Here is a 22366-nt window from a genome sequence, read left to right on the forward strand (position 1 = left end):
GACATCCCATGTACTGGATTTAAGGGATCAGTCATGCTAAAATTCGGATTCATTTCTTTTCTCAAATATTCACTGGTAGCATACCATATCTCAATCGATTGACGTAATTTTTCCACTGCATGTGCATTCCCGTAATGATTCTGTTTCTCCGAAACAGAACCTTGTTGCTTAGCATCTTGGACGAGCCATCCTTTGGAAGGCGCTGTTAAAAGATCATCAATTCCTAATGAAATAGCTGTATCAGTAGCTCGTTGAAAACCTGAAGTCTTGAGTTGATCCAAGATATGTGATGTATATGTCATTCCGAAGTGATCTATTAATCTGCTAATAAGCTTTTTAATGGCAGTTTTATCCATCACTTTATTATAAAATGGAAAATTATCAAAGGGAAATCTAGTTCGTTCCTTCATAAGGAAAAATCTCCATATTTTCATGAGCAGGATTAAGCAATGGGTTTAAGCCGGTTATTCGAAGGCTTCCTCGAAATCTATATCTGCACTAATGAAAAAATCATAAGATCAATAACACTAGATCCTGAGAGCTGGTAGTGATTTATTTGGGTGTTCAGAACAGGAAAACCCTTGTATGGCTTCTTCCATTTCTCGATTGAAACGAGTACGACCAACAGTTGTTTGAATGTATATATTAAGGATTTCTCCCATTCTACCTTTTCTTATTCGATAATGTTCATGGATTTCGTGGAAAGTACCCAAATATTCGTATTGAACTTCGATAGAGGTTTCTTGGTTTACTGAGGTAATGATACGTAAAACCACTTCCCCCCACCAGAGCCATAAGGGGCTGTATAAGTCAATTTGTTTCTATCGGTAAGCTTTGATCACATCATCATAACTATAAAAGGAAGGTTTCTTACAAGAAAGGCTTTTATTTTCTGAGTGATACGGATGGTACCTATTCCCATAAATACCTTGACTATTTTGGACCGTTGATATATAAAGTCCAAGAAGCATATCCTGAGTCGGTATAGAAATAGGATCCTCGATAGCTGGAGACAAAAGATTTGTCTCAGAAAACATGAGTAAACGAGCTTCTGCTCTAGATTTCAAAGATAAAGGTACATGGACAACCATCTGATCTCCATTGAAGTCTGCATTAAATCCCCCACAAACCGATGGATGTAAACGAATGGCACGCCCTTCTATTAAAATAGGTTGAAATGCTTGTATTCCCAATTTGTGTAAGGTTGGTGCTCAATTCAACAATATGGGATGTCCTTGCATAACCTCTTGAAGTACTTCCCATACAATGGGTCCCTTATCTCAAATCATACTTTTATCAGTTCTTAGGTTGGGAGAAATATGTCGTCCGATGAGACTACGAATTAAAAATGCTTGAAAAAGCTCTATTGCTATTTCTGAGGGTAATCCACATTGGTACAATGATAGAAAGGGACCCACCACAATAACGGAACGACTTGAATAATCAACTCGTTTGCCTAGTAAAATTTCACGAAATATTCCCTCTTTGCCTTCGATCACATCTAAGAACGATTTATACGGCCTATTATGACTGTCTCTCATTGGTTGTCCACAGATACCATTATTGAGAAGTGCATCTACGGCTTCCTGGATCAATTTTTTTGATAAATAACAAATGCCTCAGATCTACTTCTTGCTAATAAGTTTGTAAGAGTATTATTCCGATTGATAACTCTTCGATAAAGTTCATTTAGATCTGATGAGGTAATAAGTCCTCCTTCACCTAATTGAAGGATTGACCTCGGTTTGGGAGGAAGAACTAGCAATAGGCATAAGACCATCCATTTTGGTTCTATATTTGTTCGGAGAAAATGTTTAGCCAATTTCATGCGTCCAACCATAAAATCCTTTCTTCTTCTAATTTTTTCATCCTCCCATCTATCCACAATAGATTCTTGGTTCTCTTCCAATCTATTCCATTTCAATTCCACCAAGTTCTTCCATTCCATATGTGAGCGATCTATAATCATTTGCAGATCCAGACCCATTAGTTGTTTCCCGATAGCATCTCCCCAGTAGCTATTTCTCTCTCTTTAAATGTTCCAGAACCCCAAGGAAAGAGGTAATAAGGACGAGCAGAGAGGTAATGAGGAATAATCTCTCTCTAGGATTGAATCTCATAATCGAATGTACCCCGTGATCTCAATAAAGTTGGTTTGTTAGCTATGGGCCTAGCAAGAAAAAGATTTGGATAGGTTATTCTAAGATTTCCCCCCCTTCAGGATCGGACGTGAAAGTTTCCTCTCATCTGGCTCAAGTAACTAAAAAGAAAGATACAAAATATTCTTTTTCACTCTGAAGAGAGATCGCTACTCTCTGCTCAAGTTCCAAGTGAAATTGAGTATTCCTTTATGTATGATTCTAAAACATAGATATGGAATTATTGAGCAGTCTCCTCCCTTTCGAACAATACTTTTCTTCTTGAAAGACCTTCAATTAGGGATTTACTTGTCTTTATCTCGTTCCATTTGATCCTTTAGGTTCCTGCTTGCTTAAATTTACTTCGATGGTTACAATACTATTGATCGAAGCATATGTGCGATGAATAGACTCCTATAGCCATATCTTCGGTCCGGAATACCTCTATTTAGGGCTAACCCAAATAAAAGAGAATGAATTTCAAATTCCATTATCTGAAAGAAGTGTTTTCACGAAGTTCAATTAGCAATTTGATACAGAATATCTAAACCCTGGGCTAATTCCTCTTTTTCAGCATCTTGAAAAGATGCTTATAATTATGAGCTTCATGCTACTCCTCTGGAGGGTCATGTCAGAGCTAAATGCATCCCAATGAGATTTAATAGGATGACAGTTCCTGATTACGGATCTGTATGATCGGAACTTGTGATCAAGTCACACATCGCAGTATACTGGACCTTCTAATTCTTTCTGAGTTTTAGCTAATAGATTCGCAATATAACTGGGAAGGCGTTTCAAATACCATACGTGAACCACCGGGCATGCTAGTTTAATGTATCCCATTTGATATCTTTGAATTCGAGAATCAACGAATTCAACTCCACATTGTGTGCAAAATTTTGCATCTATCTTCTCATTTCCAATCCCTGGAGAATTTCCACAAGAACAAACTCTACTTTTGATAGGTCCAACGATTCTTTCACAAAATGATCCATCTATTTTTGGTTTATTAGTTTCATAATGTAGAGTATAAGGTTTAGTTACCTGTCCAACTATCTCACCATTAGGTAAAAAAATTTCGGACCAAGCACAAATCTGTTCGGGAGAAGCTAATCCAATTCGAAGTTGTTGATGTTTATTCTGGTCAATCATAAAAGATCTCAATTTATTGTGATCAAACTTCCTCTCTATCTATCTGAAAGTTTTTCTCAGATATAATAGCATGATTCAATTCTAGAGCTAAAGATTGTAATTCTCGAATGAGCAATCAGAAAGATTCTAGAGCAGTGTCAGGTTTAGGTATTGTCCCTCGAGTGATAATGGCACCAAGTACTTCATTAAGAGTTCTAATATGGTTAGATTTGAGAGTAAGCATCTCTTGTAAAATATAAGCAACACCAAAACCTTCTAGAGCCCAAAATTCCATTTCTCCTATTCGTTGCCCCCCTCGTTTGGATTTTCCTGTAAGAGGTTATTGTGTAACCCATGCATAAGGTCCACTCGAACGTGCATGTATTTTCTCATCAACTTGATGACTCAATTTCGACATATAAGATTTTCCTATCGTAACAGGTTGTTCAAAAACATCTCCTGTTCTTCCATCAATTAATCTATGTTTTCCAGGATGATCTGGTTCGAATACCCATGGATTAGTTGTTTTCTCACTAGCTTTGTAAAGTTCAGGAAACACTAGTTTTCTCGAAGCTTCTCGCTCGTATTTTTCGTCAAAAGGTGTTATTCTATAATGTTTGTTCATCGGGTTTCCTGCTAAACTGGGCAAACATTCAAAGATCTGTCCTACATTCATTCATGAAGGTACCCCTAATGGATTCAATACCATATCAACTGGTATTCCATTTTGCAAATAGGGCATATCTTGTCTGGGAAAAACTATTGAAATAATACCTTTATTACCATGCCTTCCAGCTACTTTATCACCCACTTGTATCTTACATTTTTGTGATATATATATGTGTACCATTTCCTTATTATCACCAGAATCATCTACTCTATTGATCCATCTCACGTCGATAACTCAAACCCTTCCACCTATAGGTGCTCTGAGACAATTTTCTCTCGCAGTGGATACCTCAATACCAAATATGGTTTGTAATAATTTTCCTTCTGGGGTAAATAATGATTCTTCTATTATTTGAGGCGTTAATTTACCTACCAAAACATCACCTGTTTCTATCCAAGATCCTGACATTACAAGACCATTTTCGTCCAAATGACGAAGTGAATGAGCATCTAAATGAGGTATTTCTTTAGTGATTCTTTCATGACCCTGGGTCATCATACATATTTCAATCCTGTATCTTACGATATGGAAAGAGGTATACATATGTTCATATACCAGACGTTCACTAATGAGTATTGCATCTTCGAAATTGTATCCTTCCCATGACATATAACCTACTAAAACGTTTTTTCCCAAAGATAGTTCTCCACCTACCTAGTCGCACCATCCGCCAGAATTTGTCCCTTCTTTACACATTCCCCTTGATGAATTTGAGGTTTTTGATGCGTACAAGTATTGATATTAGAAAGTTGATATATAACCGATTATGTTCGTACAGTGTCTCCATTAACCGATGAAGTTATATTTACAGATATACTCGATCCTTCCCTCTTGTGTAGCTATAGCTACACTTCCTGAATCTAGAGCTACTTGACCTTCCAACCTAGTTCCACAATGCACTTCTTAGGTTGAAAAAGTGGAACTGCTTGACGCTGCATATTAGAACCCATTAGAGTGCGATTCACATCATTATGTTTGAGAAAAGGAATAAGGGAAACTCCAACGGAAAATATTGGAAAGAAAAAATACTTCTGAAATGGATTTTTTCCCATGCAATAACTATAAATTCTTGTTGGTATCAAGCTGGAGTAATTTCTTCCTCTTGAATTCCTTGATTTAACGCCAAAGAATTTCTCATATCTATCTAATAGTATTCATCCTCATCTTCTCCTAGTAGTAGATAAACCATATGTTCTTCTCTCGATCTCTCAGAGATCTTATAGAATGGAATTTGTAAAGAACCACAATCACTAATCTTTCCATGAATAGATAATGATGCAACAAGTCCAGCATTCATTCCTTCGGATGTATCGATTGGACAAATACACCCATAATAACTAGGATGAATATCTTGTGTCCGAAAACTAGCAGTTTGCCCTGTTAAGCCCCCAGGGCCTAAATGGCTCAATTTTCGCCCATGAGCTATTTCCGTCAATGGATTAGTTTGATCAAAAAATTGGGATAAGGGGTGTGAACCAAAAAAAATCTTGAAAAGTGTTTTTTAATAGAGTTGAAGTGACCAAGTTCTGAGGAGTTGATCTGCGCTTGGTTGCTCTGTGTATAGGTCTTTTAACTGCATCTTCTAAATGACCTAGAGCTAATCTAAATTGATTCTGTAATAAATCTGCTACAAAATGAATCCGTCGATTTCTGAGGTGATCCATATCGTTGAGTGTAACCATTCCAAATTTCAGCCCAATAAGGTAATCCACAACAGCCAATACATCTTGTGGTAATGAAAAAAGCTCGTTCTCAGGTATATCAAGGTTCAATTTTTGGTTCAGATTTCATCGACCAATCTTTCCGAATTCACATCTTTGTCGGAGAATTTTTTCTTGCAATTCTTTACATAGAGACTCGAAAAATACCAAATCGCCACTTATACAGTAGATTTTTTTATAAAACTCTAGAATGGCTTTTTCCCTCAACCATAGATATTCCTCCCGCTCCCACCTCTCCTTCTTCTTCAATAAAAATAAAAATCTTTCGGGATAGCAAGTATTGTCTAGAATCTCTTTGAGATTTAAACCCATAGCTGATAATAGAACTGGAATAGATATTTTTTGTTTTCTTCTTACACGAGCCCATATCCTTTCTCCCACATCGATCTCTAATTTCGATCTTCTTCCCCAATCTGAAATCAGAGTGCCAGTATATATATAATTAATTCTATTATGGTCTAATTCCGAATGGTAATAAATACTAGGACTTATTAATATTTGATTAACCATGACTATGTAAATCCCATTTACTACAAATGCTCCATGGGAATTCATTAAAGGAATATTTCCGAGAAATACAGTTTGTTTCTATATCTTCCTACTATTCCTCCGAATCGATCTTGCTGGTACATATAATTCAGATTAATATGTAAGGGATTTATATACAACATCTCTCTCTTTGATGAAGGTTCTGCTAATTCATATTCATTACCAAAAAGCCTGAATTCAATTTCTTTATCTATATCCTCAATTTTTGGAAAATTATGAAGTTCTTCCATCAAGCCTTGATCAATAAAACGACAAAATCCTTCAAATTGTATCTTACCAAATTCAGGGATTGTAAACGCTCCCCCATTTTCATCTAATCGCATTGGAAGTTTCCCATTTGTAGAAAAATCTATTCAATTATTCCCGATTGATCTATATGGATCAATCCGACAAAAAATATTCAGATGTATATTTAGTCTTCACTATATCCCATGAAATTCTACCCGTATCCAGATATACTTCTAATTTGAAAAAAAAAAGGATAAGGAAGAGGTACTTTGATACTTTCTTCCAACCACGTGCAATGGAGCTATGAACGAATGAATCAAACCATTCTTAAATGTTAATCTTACTTAGAAAATTTCCTAATGAAAATAGTCAGATCGAAAGAAAGACGAAGAACAAATTAGATCCATTTCCTTTATGGTTGACTTTAGCATACATCTCATACTATACTTAAAGGACGGACGAATGAATTGAAAGGACAAAAGGTTCGATCTGTCCATGGGATTCCCATATCTCGGCGACATAGCCAAGCGGTAAGGCAGAGGATTGCAAATCCGCCATCCCAGTTCGAATCTGGGTGTCGCCTTGTTGAGGTAAGTAAATGGAAGGAACAATCTGTATTTCAATTACAGAACCTCTGGAGACATATTGGTACATATTACCAATATAGATAGTGAGTTACGTACATTTGGTCCCGATTCCGTCGTGAATGTACGACCCTCGAGTTAGTTATAGTAACTTGTTGGTCGATGAACAAATGGATTTATTGATCTCTCATATCAGCTCGAACGTCAATAATGTTCAGAATGCAAAGGTAGACCATTCATTTCAACTTCAACTTTGCACTATGGTTAATAGTTCCCTTATCATCTCTATGATGAAATCATTATTTTTTAGAGAACATGATTCGTATGGATATAGTTGGTATAACTTGGGCTGCTTTAATGGTAGTTTTTACATTTTCCCTTTCACTCATAGTATGGGGGAGAAGTGGGCTATAATGGTAATGCTTAAGAATCAATTATTGCGTTCCTTCCATATCATGCTTGGTAATATATTCTGTTCCATAAGGATCCAGTAATATTGAATCTTCGTTCCAAATTGAAACACTCTACATGGAATTATTTCCTCTTTATCCCCATAAGGGATGTACGTAATCCCTTATCATTATCATTTTCCTATGAAAAATCTTATTTTCTTCAACAGGTTTGAATTCATTAGTTCTTTTCTAGAATGAGTCGATAATCTCATTTCTTCCACTGAAGACCGATCTCTCTTCTCTTTCTTAGTAGGAATAGAAAGAGTCTCTGTTTTATCGGATGGTTCCGAATTGATCAGATCTGATATGAATTCCGTTCTCGGAAAAATATGGGACATAAGTCATAGATTCCTTTGCTTTTTCGTATACCATTTCAAGTGCTATATCTAACATGTGCTAGATATAAATGTTCATATCGAAAAAAAGATGTTCAACTTTGATCCTAAAGAATCTGCAAGTACATTCAGAATTAAGTCTGTCTGCATTGGGTCTATTTTTCCAGGAGTAGGAAGAAGGTGATGTGATCAGCTTCGCTATTTTATGGTACGAGGTCCTTCATCCTACATTTACCATATATGGATAAGTACCATTAAGATATATTTATCCATATATGGGTGTAAAAGAAGAAGTAGTACAAAAGAAAAGGTTAGATATTCTTTTCCTCCGTACTACTTTTTTTTTTTTTTTTTTAAAAAAAGAAATTCCTACCCTGTAAATAAATCCACCCTACCCTGTATTGTTGTAATACAAAAGATCTCATAACCTATTTTATACTTATGATCTGGATCATAAAGATATATCTAGTGAACAACAATCAATTGATTTTCATCAAAATCAATTGCTTCCACTGCTTGCACTGGCCGTTTTGACGTAAGGGATAAGTAGAAAAGCAGTAGGAATTGCAAGGAACAATAGAACATCAATAAATGCAACGGTATTTACTTCCATGATCTCCTTATTTTAACTTTGTTCAAAAATAGCTCGAAATTTTATCTCATTTTGATCTCATAGAGATGAATGAATCTTTCTTTCAAGATCCATGAAATAGATGTATGTCATTGATAGAATTGGTTCGAGTAACGGAATCTAACTAATGGATTGAATGAATTCTTCGATGGAAATAGTATAACCTAATACGATCACTTTTGATAAGACTAGTAGTAAAAACTTACGTGCATCAGAAAATGTTTCGATCAACACATGTCTGGTATAATTTCGAAAGAATAGGATTCATACGAATAAGACCTTATGCTCCTCCAGAAGACGTTCGTCAGACATGAGAGATATTTTGCTTGGATCTCCACGATTTAGATGGAATTGTGAATCTATCCTGCTTCGGTGATGATATAAAAAGAAGTATCCCATATCGAATTTATCCAGAGGCTCACCCATGACCCTGGAATGATAAGGACTAGTCCGTCCGAATCCTGACATGATCATTCACAGTTCACTTACTATTGGATCAGGACTGACGGGACTCGAACCTGCAACTTCCATCTTGACAAGGCGGTACTCTAACCAATTGAGCTACAATCCCAATATAGTACAGTTCACCTACTTTTGGATAATATTTATTCCATGATAGGTGCTAGATAGGTCATATAGATTATGGGAGTGCCAGGTCGATTAAATATCTTATCCTTCTCTTTCATTTTTGAAATGTATCGATTCATACGGAATTGGGCATCTACGATATGAATAGATATCGATGTCGGCGTTCAATAACCAATTATCTTTTCATTCATGATTAGCATGAATATAACCATACCGATAGATTGGTATTGATGATATTGGTTGGGTCGAGCTGGATTTGAACCAGCGTAGGCATATTTCCAATGGATTTGCAGTTCGTCCTCATTAACCACTTGGGCATCGACCCAGGAACAAGACAGTAATTGAAAATTATTTAGGATACCTAACGAATGGATCATGGTACCCCCAGGGGAAGTTGAATCCCTGTTACCTCCTTGAAAGTGAGATGTCCTGATCCACTAGACGATAGGGACCACCAATCTATTCTTTATAATATGAAAGTGATCTGGAAGTTGTCAATAGTATGACCAGAATTCTTGGTTTCCTCAAGTTTTTTTTTCAATAAACTTGCTTATCGATAAAATGGAGTCCCTTCAGAAATTACTTATTGCAACTAAAACAACTCTAAAGTAATTTATGGAATCTCTATTTGTGATCCATCGGCCCAGTTCCGATAAAAAAGACTTTATGGACTCAAATTATACAAAATGTTTCATGCTTGATAATTTTAATCATTTTAATAATGAAATGGGCTTATCGTTCTCTGATCGAAGTTATCCGGAAAAGACTCAAAAAAAGATAAATGGGTTAGTTGGACAAAAGATCGATCCGTATGTTACAATCAAATCATGGCGGGTATAGTTTAGCGGTAAAAGTGTGATTCGTTACATTATCAACACGAATAATGGAAGGATCTTTTACATGGATCTTTGATCCATCTAAAGCTCTATTTCCAAATAGGTTCAAAACCTCCCATATACCATCCATCCAAAGTTCATATGTTACAAAACTTCATATACTTTACGTTCCCATATTAGAGTATAGTGCTTCACTTATTTCCATTAAAACAAATGCCCGTTGGTGTTCCAAAAGTGCCTTTCCGAGCCCCTGGAGATGAAGATGCAACTTGGGTCGACTTATACAACCAACTTTATCGAGAGAGATTACTTTTTTTGGCTCAGGCTATCAATCACGAGATTGCAAATCAACTCATGGGTCTCATGGTATATTTGAGTGCAGAAGATGCAAATAAAGATATTTTCTCATTTATTAACTGTCTCGGTGGATCAGTAATACCAGGGGTAGGTATTTTCGATATGATGTAAGCAATAATACCAGATGTACATACAATATGCATGGGGGTAGCTGCTTCAATGGGATCTTTCATCCTAATCGAGGGAGAAATTCCTAAACATATAGCATTACCTCACGCTAGGGTTATGATCCACCAACCTGCTAGTTCCTATTATGACAGATCAACTGCAGATTTTCATAACGAATCGAAACACATAACGATGCTTCACGATTACATAACCAAATGTTATATAGAAAGAACGGGCCAACTCGGAGAGGTAATTCAACGGGACCTGAACAGAGATGTTTTTATGTTAGCAACAGAAGCCCAAGCTTATGGCATTGTTGATGTCGTAGCGGAAGGTTGATCTCATAGCGGAAGATCCTCTTTTTAATTTATTTTTTTAATGAACTGTAAACTGTGATCTCTTTGTTCCTTTTCAAAAAAAGGGGGGGGGGGAAGTGATTCATTTCATAATCACCTGATATGGTATGGTTAGGATCAATCCGAACTAGTTGATTCCGCATATAATACAGCTAGAATTCCCACTATTCAACAACTTATTAGAAATGCAAGACAACCAATAGAGAATAGAAAAAATTCTCATGCACGGTTAGGATGTCCTCAGCGTAGAGGAGTATGTGCTAGGGTGTATGTGTGACTCGTTTGGATCAAAAAATTAAACAGACTCGGAAATTCTTACAACATAATAACAGAAGAATTTTCCCGCTGTAATCAAGTAAAGATCCATCATCTAACCTTACCGGGGATGAAATTTATGGTTTCCATTGGTGCAAATCCAATCACCTTGATGTGGGATGAAAAGCAATTCCTCATTGGTAGCAAATGGTCATCAATCCATTGAGCGGGGAAATCATGCAAATTGAAGAAGCATAAAGTTTATGCTCATATTTCCGCGAGAACGGAACAACAGGGTCAGCTACCTGGCGAACCCCATAATTACATGTCGTAACTGTATTAATAGATCTTGTAATGGGAGTATTTATTACTTAATGATTCAAGAGTAGAGCTGGAGATGGTAAACCATACAAGTTACCGATAACATACTCATCTCATATTTTGGAAATGAATAAAAGGCTCCGACGTATAGAGAGGACCTTACCGTTGGAGAAAGAACCATAAAAACGATGAAACCCATGATATTTTCTCATTCTTAGTACAAGGTCCCAGTCCTTGCCTACCAGGAAGATGCCTATCCAAAGGGAATTATGGTTGGGAAGGTTGCAGTAGCAAAAGCCATTGGAACTTTTATTTTCTAAATAAGAAGAATTAGTGTTATTCTCAATGGACCAAACAAACAAATGACTAACCGAGAAAAATATTAGCGATTCATGAGAGTAAACTTCAATGACCAGAGCGAAATGTGGATATATAGCTCGAAAACGTCTGAAAAAAATTCTTGCATTTGTATCAGGCTCTCGAGGAGCCCATTCGAAACTTTTTCGAACTGCTAACCAATGGAAAGCTAGAGCCTTAGTTTTCGCCCACTGAGATAAAGGTAAACGCAAGAGAGATCTTCGTCGTTTGTGGCTTACTTGGATCAATGCAGCAGCTCGTGCCAATGGGGTTTATTATAATAGATTCATCCAATATTTGTACAAGAGGCAGTTGCTTCCAAATCGTAAAACACTTGCACAAATAACTTTATTAGATAGTAATTGCTTTTCCACCATCTTTAACAACTTATCGTATGATGAAATAGGTTAGGTATAGATGAAATAAATAGGTAAAGATGGAATGGATAGAATAGATTCTCCCGGAGAATTCCCTCCGGGGAGGTCGAAATATTGAAAAGTTTTTTCATATTGGATTGGAAATTAATGAAAAGAATTCAATCCAATTCTCTTCCAAAAATGAAATCCTGTTGACTTTTTCAACAATATACTCAAGATCTGCATCTTTATCGAACAAATATTCCAGCTCTGATTTGATTAAGGAGTAGGCTTATTTCCCATGGATCAAATTAGTTTTCATTATAAAGAAAAGGTAACAAAGATAGAATACGAGCTCATTTGATAGCGTTAGTCATTAGACATTGTTGTTTTGAAGTTAATCTATTCATTCAGCCGAATAATATTTTTCCTTGTTCACTAATAAATCGACTAATTAGGCTCATATTTTATAATCGATCCGATATCCCGACCTAATAGGTGACAAATGTCCACGAATTGGTTTCAAACGTCTGCGAATTGGTTTCAAATGTCTATGAAAAGATCGCTTAGGTTTATCCATAGTTTGTTTCATGAACCTTTTGAATACTATTTATTCCAAATCTTTTTAAAATATTGTTCCATTAAAGATCTTGTTGAAATACCATTTCTTTTTATATCTGTGATTTATTCCTATCCATGGGTAGGAGTAGTACGTTTAATCTTTTTTTTTTATCTCTCCATGAATGGTATGCTTGTACAATAGGGACAAAATTTATTTGATTCCAATCGAATATGTGTATTGTGTCGATTTTTCCAAGTTGTATATCTAGAAATCCCCGGGAATCTTTTATAAACACTATCTTGGGTACAACTAGTGCACTCTTATACTCTTATATCTCGCTCTTGGCCATAAAATTACTCTGAATATTTGGTTTTGCTTTTCGACCTCAAAAAGAAAAAGGGAAAAAGGGATAGAAGTTGATAGCCGGAGATCCTATGGTGAAACATTTGAAAGTAAAAAAATGATTGATCAGGAGTGAGTTTTCAATTTTACTTACAAAATTGAATGTGGAAAGAATCTTTAGATCGATATTTCTACTTGAATTCTACCCCCTTCCAGTCCTAAAATTAGATCCTTTTTGGGGTTGAATGCACTAATTTCTCCAAGAGGTAGGAGAAGTCAATCTAGCACAATCTTTTTTCCCTTGGCTTTAAGGGGAGGAAAAAAAAAATTAAAAAAAGGAAAGAATAAGAGCATCTGGAAAAAAAACGATTAATTTCTATCAATAGGCCGGCTAAAAAACTGACGCATAAAATAGCTAACACAAGCGTTGTGGAAATATAGGTCTTTAGATCTTGCATTGTAAATTCTCCTTATTGATCATAATGTGTAAGTGATTCAACTGTATCAATAGTTATGAATCCTAGAGAAAACTCGGAAATGATGAATATATATATAATGTGATCCGGGCTGTGATCCTATTTATAGAAAAGGAAAAAGATGTTTCATCACCATAATGAATAGTGATATTCCAGATAATAGATCCTACATGTATAAAGTCTTTTCACTCACGAGACCGAAGGGAAATGAAGGTGGAAAAATGTGGGAAACAAATTTCGAATTCTATAAAATAAAATTAAAATAACATTGTCTAATGATTAAAAGGGATGTAGCGCAGCTTGGTAGCGTGTTTGTTTTGGGTACAAAATGTCGCAGGTTCAAATCCTGTCATCCCTACCTTTCCCTTCTTTTCTATGGAAAGAAAGGAATGAAAGATCATTTGATATCGATTCGACGGGAACATCAAATAATTGAATCGTATCAGATGCGAAAGTGTTTTTCTCTAAGAGTATCAACAAAAGGTATTTTTCCTTCATCTCTGAATATTAAAGAAAGCACTCTTAGTTCAGTTTGGTAGAACGTAGGTCTCCAAAACCTGATGCCATAGGCTCAAATCCTATAGAGCATGATTCTGTTCCTATCAAATCCAACCCTCAAAATGATCGATAATTCATTCCAACTGGAACGAGCAATGGAATCTGCCCTCCCAGGAAAAGTAGGAGGCCAATGAAATTGGAGGATATTCCAGGATCAAATATCCAATTGATCACCACGTCCGTATTATGAATATGCAGTTACAAATAATCCAGCCAAAGTCATAGGAATTAGACCTAACACAATTCCAGATGGCAAAGCCTCACTCATTTCTATTCAATGGAATAAGTAGGGATAATAGCTATACTGGATAGTACCCTTAATTTGCTATGCATCTCAATGATCAGAAATTTATATAGAGGGAATAAACAAAATTATTGAAATTGAAATAGTGAACTGAGAGGGTTTCCCCTTCCTTAATTTTGAATAAGTTGTATCTTGCTCGAACTAATGAATAGGACTAGGGTGAAAATGATAGAAGCCAATAAGAAAACGAAATAACTAATTATAGTTATAGTAGGCGTGGAAGGATTGAATGAAATATGGTTTATACATATCTTCATGAGACAATTACCTAAATTTTTCTTTTCGTAACCTTAAGATCAGAATACAAAATATCAATTGTCCCAATTCATACCAATTCAGGATCCTATATCTACTATAGGATATGTATGAATGAACATGGATGAGAGGAGATCTATAGTAGAAATCTCTTCATTATCCTAGAAATCATTCATCGAGCAACTAATGAATAGCACCGTCAAACCCCTTCACAAATTGTCGAATGTAATCTTCTTACAGGGTGAATGAATTCTCAATCAGTACGATTGGATCACCTGGCATTATCTTTTTACCAGTAGCTATCGGTCCAGAGACTAGACTGGAAGAAAACTCTCCACAGACATAGCCAAAGTTTTGTGAATTTCACGTTTAGGTGTAAGAAATAATATGAATATCCAGTTTGTCCTTTCATTTCTCGATCTTATTGATCCAATCATTCGACCCTCTAGACGGATTATGTTTTTTCAATATTCATTATTAGAGCGAGTAGAGCCCGATATTACAAAATTCCACCTATTGCAAAGAGTAACTTGTAATTTCACATACCTAAAATTGACTAGGTTCTATTGCACTATCCACTTGGTTTTATCTAATAAGTAACACCTACTTGTTAATACAAGGTACTATATAATAAGTTTGTGGCATAACTCCATCTGTGCCGGATACTATTGGAAAAGCAACATACATCTGGGTAGCACCAATGATCCCTGTGCAATTTGAATTACTGGGTTCATCTACACGGGCAAAATGTCATGTCAGAATGAAAAAGGAAGAATATAAAATAATAATATTCTGGATGAGTTTTATTGATAGTGATTGATATCCTTTGCAAGCGGCGCTCATCCTCTTTTTCGGTTCTAAATTCACTCGTATGCAGAAGCTAATTCCAATCGAAAATGTCCACTATGCTATTGTTACAACATCAATTGAGGGAGTTGGGGTTCCTTACGTCTGGACGGACCTCAGAACATGAAATATTCTCTTCTTTCTGTTGGGATTTAGTCGACCCAAACAGAGATAGAATAACTGATGGCAGGAACAGAATCATTCTATCCTGTTCCTTCTCAATACTCATCAAAATTGTATTGATGTGTCAGAAGAAAGCTAGCTATATTGGTCCAGTAGACTTTAAAGATACCCTTGGTATAACATTGACAATTGAACAAGGATTGGAGAAGATATCAATAGTTTTCCATTTCCTGATCTCTATCTTTCATGGGATCAATTCCCCCTTGACTGACTTTACAATAATATATGGAGCTGAGCATGTCTGGGAATACAGGAGAACGCTCCTTTGCTGACATTATTACTAGTATTAGATACTGGGTTATCCATAGCATTACCATACCTTCTCTATTCATTGCAGGTTGGTTTTTTGTAAGCACGGGTTTGGCTTATGATGTGTTCGGGAGCCCCCGGCCAAATGAGTATTTCACAGAAAGTCGACAAGAGGTTCCATTAGTAATTGGCCGTTTCGATCCGTTAGAGCAACTCGATGAATTTACTAGATATTTTTAGGAGGCACTAATGACTATAGATAGAAATTATCCAATTTTTACAGTTAGATGGTTGGCCGTTCACGGGCTAGCTATCCCTACAGTTTTTTTCTTGGGATCAATATCGACAATGCAGTTCATCCAACGATAAACTCTATACTAAAGGAAGAGGAAGTATGTAGATATTACACAAACGAACCTGAACGACCAAAATGTTGAATTGAATCGTACCAGTCTCTACTGGGGGTTGCTACTAATTTTTGTACTTGTTGTTCCATTCTCCAATTATTTTTTCAATTAGGAACAATGATAATATTCTCACTCCATTCGAAGAGATCCAATACGCATAATATTCTATGCTATGACTGTTTATGTCTCGAGTATGACCACTTAAGAAAATGTGAAAGGGAATAAGAGAAATGGCCGATACCACTGGAAGGATCCATCTTTGGTTGATAGGTACTGTAACTGGTATTATCATGATAGGTCTACTGGGTTTCTTTTTCTATGGTTCATATTCCGGATTAGGTTCATCCCTATAGTAGGGGAAATGCACTTACTGTGGGAAATAGTATACATGCGAAAGTGAAAAATTGATAAGGTCTTACCCTTCTTTGAAGGGTAAGGCCTTATCGAAATCTCTTTTTGAGATTCTTTGTATATTAATTTGAATTAGAAGAGAAGATTCGTACAAATAAAATGACTCTGTCATTTACTTCATTCAATGCCTTTCAGTCAAGTGATGAGCCAATCTATTCTTCCGCTATATGATCGGAAAAAAATTTGGATCGATCAAATTTAAATATCTGTCGAAGGAACAATAGAAAAACGGAGAATATTAAGTACTAAATATTTGCTCATTTCTCCGATGGAAGATTATGCGAAGTTTTTGTAAAAACCCAAACTATGAGAATCTAAATGTGCATATGGAATATTTTCTTCTATTTTTTTGGCTTACAAAATAAAAGAGGAGGAAAAACACCTTTTATTCATTTTCTCTCATTAGGAATAAACCCTATCAATAGTTTTATAGGTTTTTTTTTTTTTTGAGTGATATTGCCCCTTACTTGTCTACTCTTCCTTCTTTAGGAATTTTCAGTATAATGTACAAAATAATCTTCAAATTACGAAGGAATTGACGAATAGGACAAGATCAGAAACCCAATTAGTTCTTTGAATAATGAAATAGGAGAATGGGATCAGAGAAAATAGGAATGTTCTCCAAGATTGCTTCGTTATTCTCCTCATCTCTCCTCCCTACGATCTATCTCTATTTTCCGGATCGTTTGGACAAGGAAAGGAGGGAATGGCATGTATATAGTACACGATATAGCAAATCGGGGATCGTTCAACAAGTTGATATGTTCCAGTGCTTATGGAGTCACTCCCTATTTCAATTTTATTCCAATTTAGATATATCTAAATGAACATTTTATCAAGAATATATAAGGGAGAAGAATGATAAAAGGCTCCGAAGGGGTATTAATTTTTGAATCAATAAGTAAACTTCATGTTCAAAAATCTATGGACCTAAATATTCATCTCGGCCAATTGAACTTTCTCAAATTGTTTCTTCTTAAGGACCAAAAATATATGTGCCAGCATGACAGATGCTAAGAATAATAAAAGACCTTTAACACGTAATGGATCTTGAAGTACTATCTCTGCATCTCCTTGACCAAATCCACCCAAATTAGGGTTATTCGTTAATGGTTGATCGACCTTGATCAATTTGTCTTCTCAAATAAGAAGCTTCAGTCCTGGAGGTACAATGTCAACCACTTGCCCACCGTCTGATGTATTATCTATAGTTATCTCATATCCACCCTTTTCTTTACGTAAAATTTTTCTCACTCTTCCTGTTGCTGAAGCACTATAGACCGTATTGTTGCTCTTACTCCCGTCGGGATAAATTTGTCCTCTTCCTCTATTACCACCCACATATATGGGATATTTCAAGAAGTGAGCTTCTTTATCAGTAGAAGGACCTGGTGAAAGGATGGGGAACACAAGTTCACTATATTTTTGACCGGGAACAAGACCTATTACAATAATGTTTTTTTTTATTGGGACGATAGTTCTGAAAATAAAGATTACCCGTCTTTTGTCTAATCTTAGGGGAAATATGATCCGGAGGGGCTAATTCAAAGCCCTCGGGTAAAATTAGAACAACTTCTACATTTAAAGCCCCTTTCTTGCCATTAGCAAGAACTTGTTTCATCTGCATATCATAGGGGATCTTAACAACTGCTTCAAATTTAGTATTGGGAAGCACGGACTGCGGAACCTCAATATCCACAGGTTTTTTTGCCAAGTGACAATTGGCACATACAACACGTCTAGTGGATTCTTGGGGATTTTCATAACCCTGCTGTGCAAAAATGGGATATGCATTCGAAATGGATGTCCGAGTTATAATATGTATCATGACCAGGATGGAAATTAACTGAGTCATCTTTTTTGCCCATTCATAAGTATTTCAATTTTGCATGGTTCAATTATTGGTTCCAAATCATTTTTGGGGTGAGAGTAGGTAGCTATCATAGTTACCTGTCAAAAATTCTGCTAGTATATTGATTCAACCAAACCTAAAAATAAGAAATCGGAAGTCTCGCATCAGGAGAAGAATGAAGGGGAGGAATAGCTAATTCCTGAACACGGAAAACACTTTATTATTCTGTTTCAATTGTTTCGGTCGGAGAAAACAACCTACCTATTCTTTATTCATTCATCGAATGATAAATTACTACAAGTGAAGGAGATATACGATTGAAACAACTGAAGATCCAATATTTAAGAATCGTATCTAAGATGATTGGAAAAGTTGAAACAAGACTAGATATGATTCATTCATTATGGGAAAATCCATAACTTTCGGAGATCGAATCGATCATCAGTTCCCAACCATGGGGTGAATGAAACCCAATACATAGATCGGTTGCTAAAAGAATTAGAAAAGCTTTCATTGTATCGCTCAGACTATAGAAGAACTCTTGGATCCAAGAATTGATAATAGCGAGTTTATTCTTACCTAGAATGATATAAGAACTTATAAAAGCAAAACCTATTAGATTTGTTAATAAATGTGATATTATCTGGATACAATCTTCATTGTACATTTCGACCAATTGGATCGTTTCTTTGTGCATCTCTATACGAAGAGATTGTGAATGTGTTCCCAAAGAATCTTCCACCATTCTTTCTAACAAGAATAGTTCTTCTATTTTCTCAAATCTTCCCAGAGCATTTTGTTCCTGGAGATAATCAAAAATTTTCTGAGATTTAACCGTATTCCACCAATTTGTAACCCAAGGCTCCAAACCTTTCCGTAATGAAATAGGAATTACCCAAGGCAGTACCACTAAACATGCGAGATATCGTAGGGAAGCTGATGCTTTATATTCGGACACTTCCAATTCATGAATCACTAACGAACCTGATTCACTTGTCAGTTCTGTCCGAAATCTAGACAAAGTACGAGTGATAGAATGAGGTATGGGATCCATAGATTGATCTATTGCGTAATTGTTTGATCCCGATCAAAAAAATATCCTCGGGAAAAAAGTAAAAGGTTTGTTCAAAATGGGTGAGACGGAGCATAAGAAGATCATTCCAAATCATTTATATCTGGACCAATTATCTATTCATTTTTTCATCTTCTTTCTTTTTTAGAAGAATAACTTGAAGTAACATAACTCTTATTCATTGCCAAGATCCTTTTAATCCTGATCACTAGATCCTTTATGAATATTTCCATAGTTATCTCCAAAGATGACATGACAAATGCTCTTGAAAAATGAGAGAACGACAAAAAGTCATAATTGGATCATGATGAGAGGAAAAAAGCGCTTTAGTTTTAGGGAAACCGGACCACTCTATCTAGTAATTGTTGTTTCTGATACATCATTTTCATCTACTGGTACCAGTTCTATTTTAACTTATTGCTTTTTCTATATTACCTCTTCTTGTACTATTTCATAAAAATAGTATATTGTTCGTAAAGATCCTATATCGTTCCATTTTCATACAATGAAATTTCAATAAATATTTCATTGTATGAAAATGGAATATTTATTGAAATTTCCTGATTGGATATTTATTCATGTTCCTTTATCCTCGACATATATTCAAATGTTTTTACATTTGAATGTATGTTGAGGATAAAGACACCGTCGATTTCAAAACCCTTCAATGGATACATGCAAGAAATGGGCTGATTCAACGACTTTCTGTTCAATCTCCCTTAGGTTCACATTATCACCAGTACGAGTTAAAGGAATGTCTTGTCGGCCCTTTATTTCCATATAAATAACACGACGAAGGGAAATACCTTCTTGAATTTCCATTTTGATCATATGAATATCCTTCATAAGAAATCGTGGGAAAATACAACGATTTATTCTGGGAAATCCCCAACGAAAAAGACATACAATTCCTTTTTTTAATCGAACTTATTATAGCCACTACCCACATTGAACAAAATTGTGCACCAAAGATAAGAGCTAATGAACAAACCTGCAATACCATAAAAACACATTACAATTCCTTGTGGAACAAAGAGTATTTGCTGAGATGACAATAGGGTATCAGGTTCTCACCAAAATAACTCGAGATCCCGACTAGGAAAAATCGTAGTGAACCCAGAAAGAGGATACAAGCCCAAAAGAAATTACTTCTTTTTCGAGACCCTGTTTAGGTTCTATCTAGAGCCATTTGGATTGACGATTCATAAAAAATTGTATTCAATTCCATCCTATTGAAGTTGAGGGAATAGCCAACTTTTTTATCCTTTGGTTCCCAAACTCTTATGAACTATCTATATAGATAGATAAATTTTCAGTTAAGTTAGCCAAGTTTGTCTTCTTGTCCATTCTTACCATCCATTTCAAATGGGTCCTTCCCTAATTTATCAATTTTAGAAACAACATTGGATCAGTGGAGTATAAATATCTCCTGGAATAGATATCTATACCGTATGAAAAAAGAAAACCGACCACATTAACATATTGACCCATACCTATTTATTGACATATGTGTATATCCTATATGTATATGTATATGAATATGAATAAATATCCATATTCATATATATAGTTTGGATATTTATACCTATTTTGTGTCTATAAGAGTTCTATCTTATATCATCTAAAATAGATATAGATATCCTATTTGTTCTGCAATTGAAAGATCTAAACCCATTTATAAAATCTGATTTGATCAAATTCATAAAATTTCGTCATTCTGAATATACAGATGAGAAAGAACCATTGTAATTGCCGGAAGTAATAAGCCGACTAAAGGCACCAAAATAGAGGGTAGGATAGGGAGTAGGTTAGGAATTATCATAGAACGAGTACCTTACTTAATCAATGAAATGTTTATCCATAATACAAAGAATAATTATAAGGTCAAATAAGTGATGGGACCAAATAAGCAGTCCCATTCGTCCTTCTTCATAGAATACATGTATGCAAGTGTTCGTTGTTCCTTTCCCCGTCTCTCCCAAAAATACTAAAAAAGAATTTCCAGTTGGGGCAATTTTTTTTTAATAAGATCTCAATGAGTTCAACAATAAGTTCTATATTACAACATAGAGATCCATTAGAACACTTACTATATAAGTAAAATAGTGGAAGAACATGAATCCTAACCAAATTTCTCTGATTTTTGAAAGCGGAGAATTGGCTATATGGGTTGTTAGTATAGGCTCGAGGATCATAAATTGTTAATAAGAAGGGGGTGAAAAACAATTCTCTCCTTCGCCGCGACAAGAAACTGTATCACTGTCACTTCCGTTACAAGGAACTCGATTTGATCCTTTTTCCTGATAAGGAAACTCAACGTTCATTTTTTTCTTTTTATTTATTTACAAGGAAGACTGTAAAACGTAAAACCAAAATAGTTCACTCATAACACCTTTTAAGAGATTACGTGGAATGATCAGATCAAATAAACCATGACCAAATAAATGCTCAGTCACCTAAAAATCTTCAATCACTTTCTGACCTAATGTCTATTCGATTACTCTTTTACCTGCAAATGCAATGTATGCTTTAGGTTCGACAATAATAATATCTCCCAACATGCCAAAACTAGCAGTCATTCCACCAGTTGTCGGTGATGTTAGAATCGATATATATAACAAGTTTTTCTCCTTTTGATGAATATATAATGTAGAAGCTATTTTAGCCATTTGCATTAAACTAAAACTTCCTTCTTGCATATGTGCTCCTCCGGAAGCACACACCATAATTAATGGAAGAGATTCCGCGGTAGCACGCTCGATCAGAGGGTTATTTTCTCACCTACTACAGAGCCCATACTATCTCCCATGAACTAAAAATCCATAACTCCGAGTGCGATAGTATGACCATTTAATTGACCTATTCCTGTTTGAATA

The 22366-nt window shown here is 35.5% G+C and overlaps 1 non-coding gene across 1 annotated transcript; it reads left to right on the top strand.

The window, feature by feature from the left end:
- The first annotated feature begins 13637 nt into the window (after positions 1–13637).
- Positions 13638–13711, top strand: TRNAP-UGG (transfer RNA proline (anticodon UGG)). The gene has a single exon. It is a non-coding gene; the product is annotated as a tRNA-Pro (tRNA).
- Positions 13712–22366: the final 8655 nt, after the last annotated feature.

Source organism: Pinus tabuliformis, chromosome J (assembly GCF_031772625.1).
Source record: "Pinus tabuliformis cultivar Carrire ecotype Pingquan chromosome J, CPIR1, whole genome shotgun sequence".
NCBI lineage: Eukaryota > Viridiplantae > Streptophyta > Pinopsida > Pinales > Pinaceae > Pinus > Pinus tabuliformis.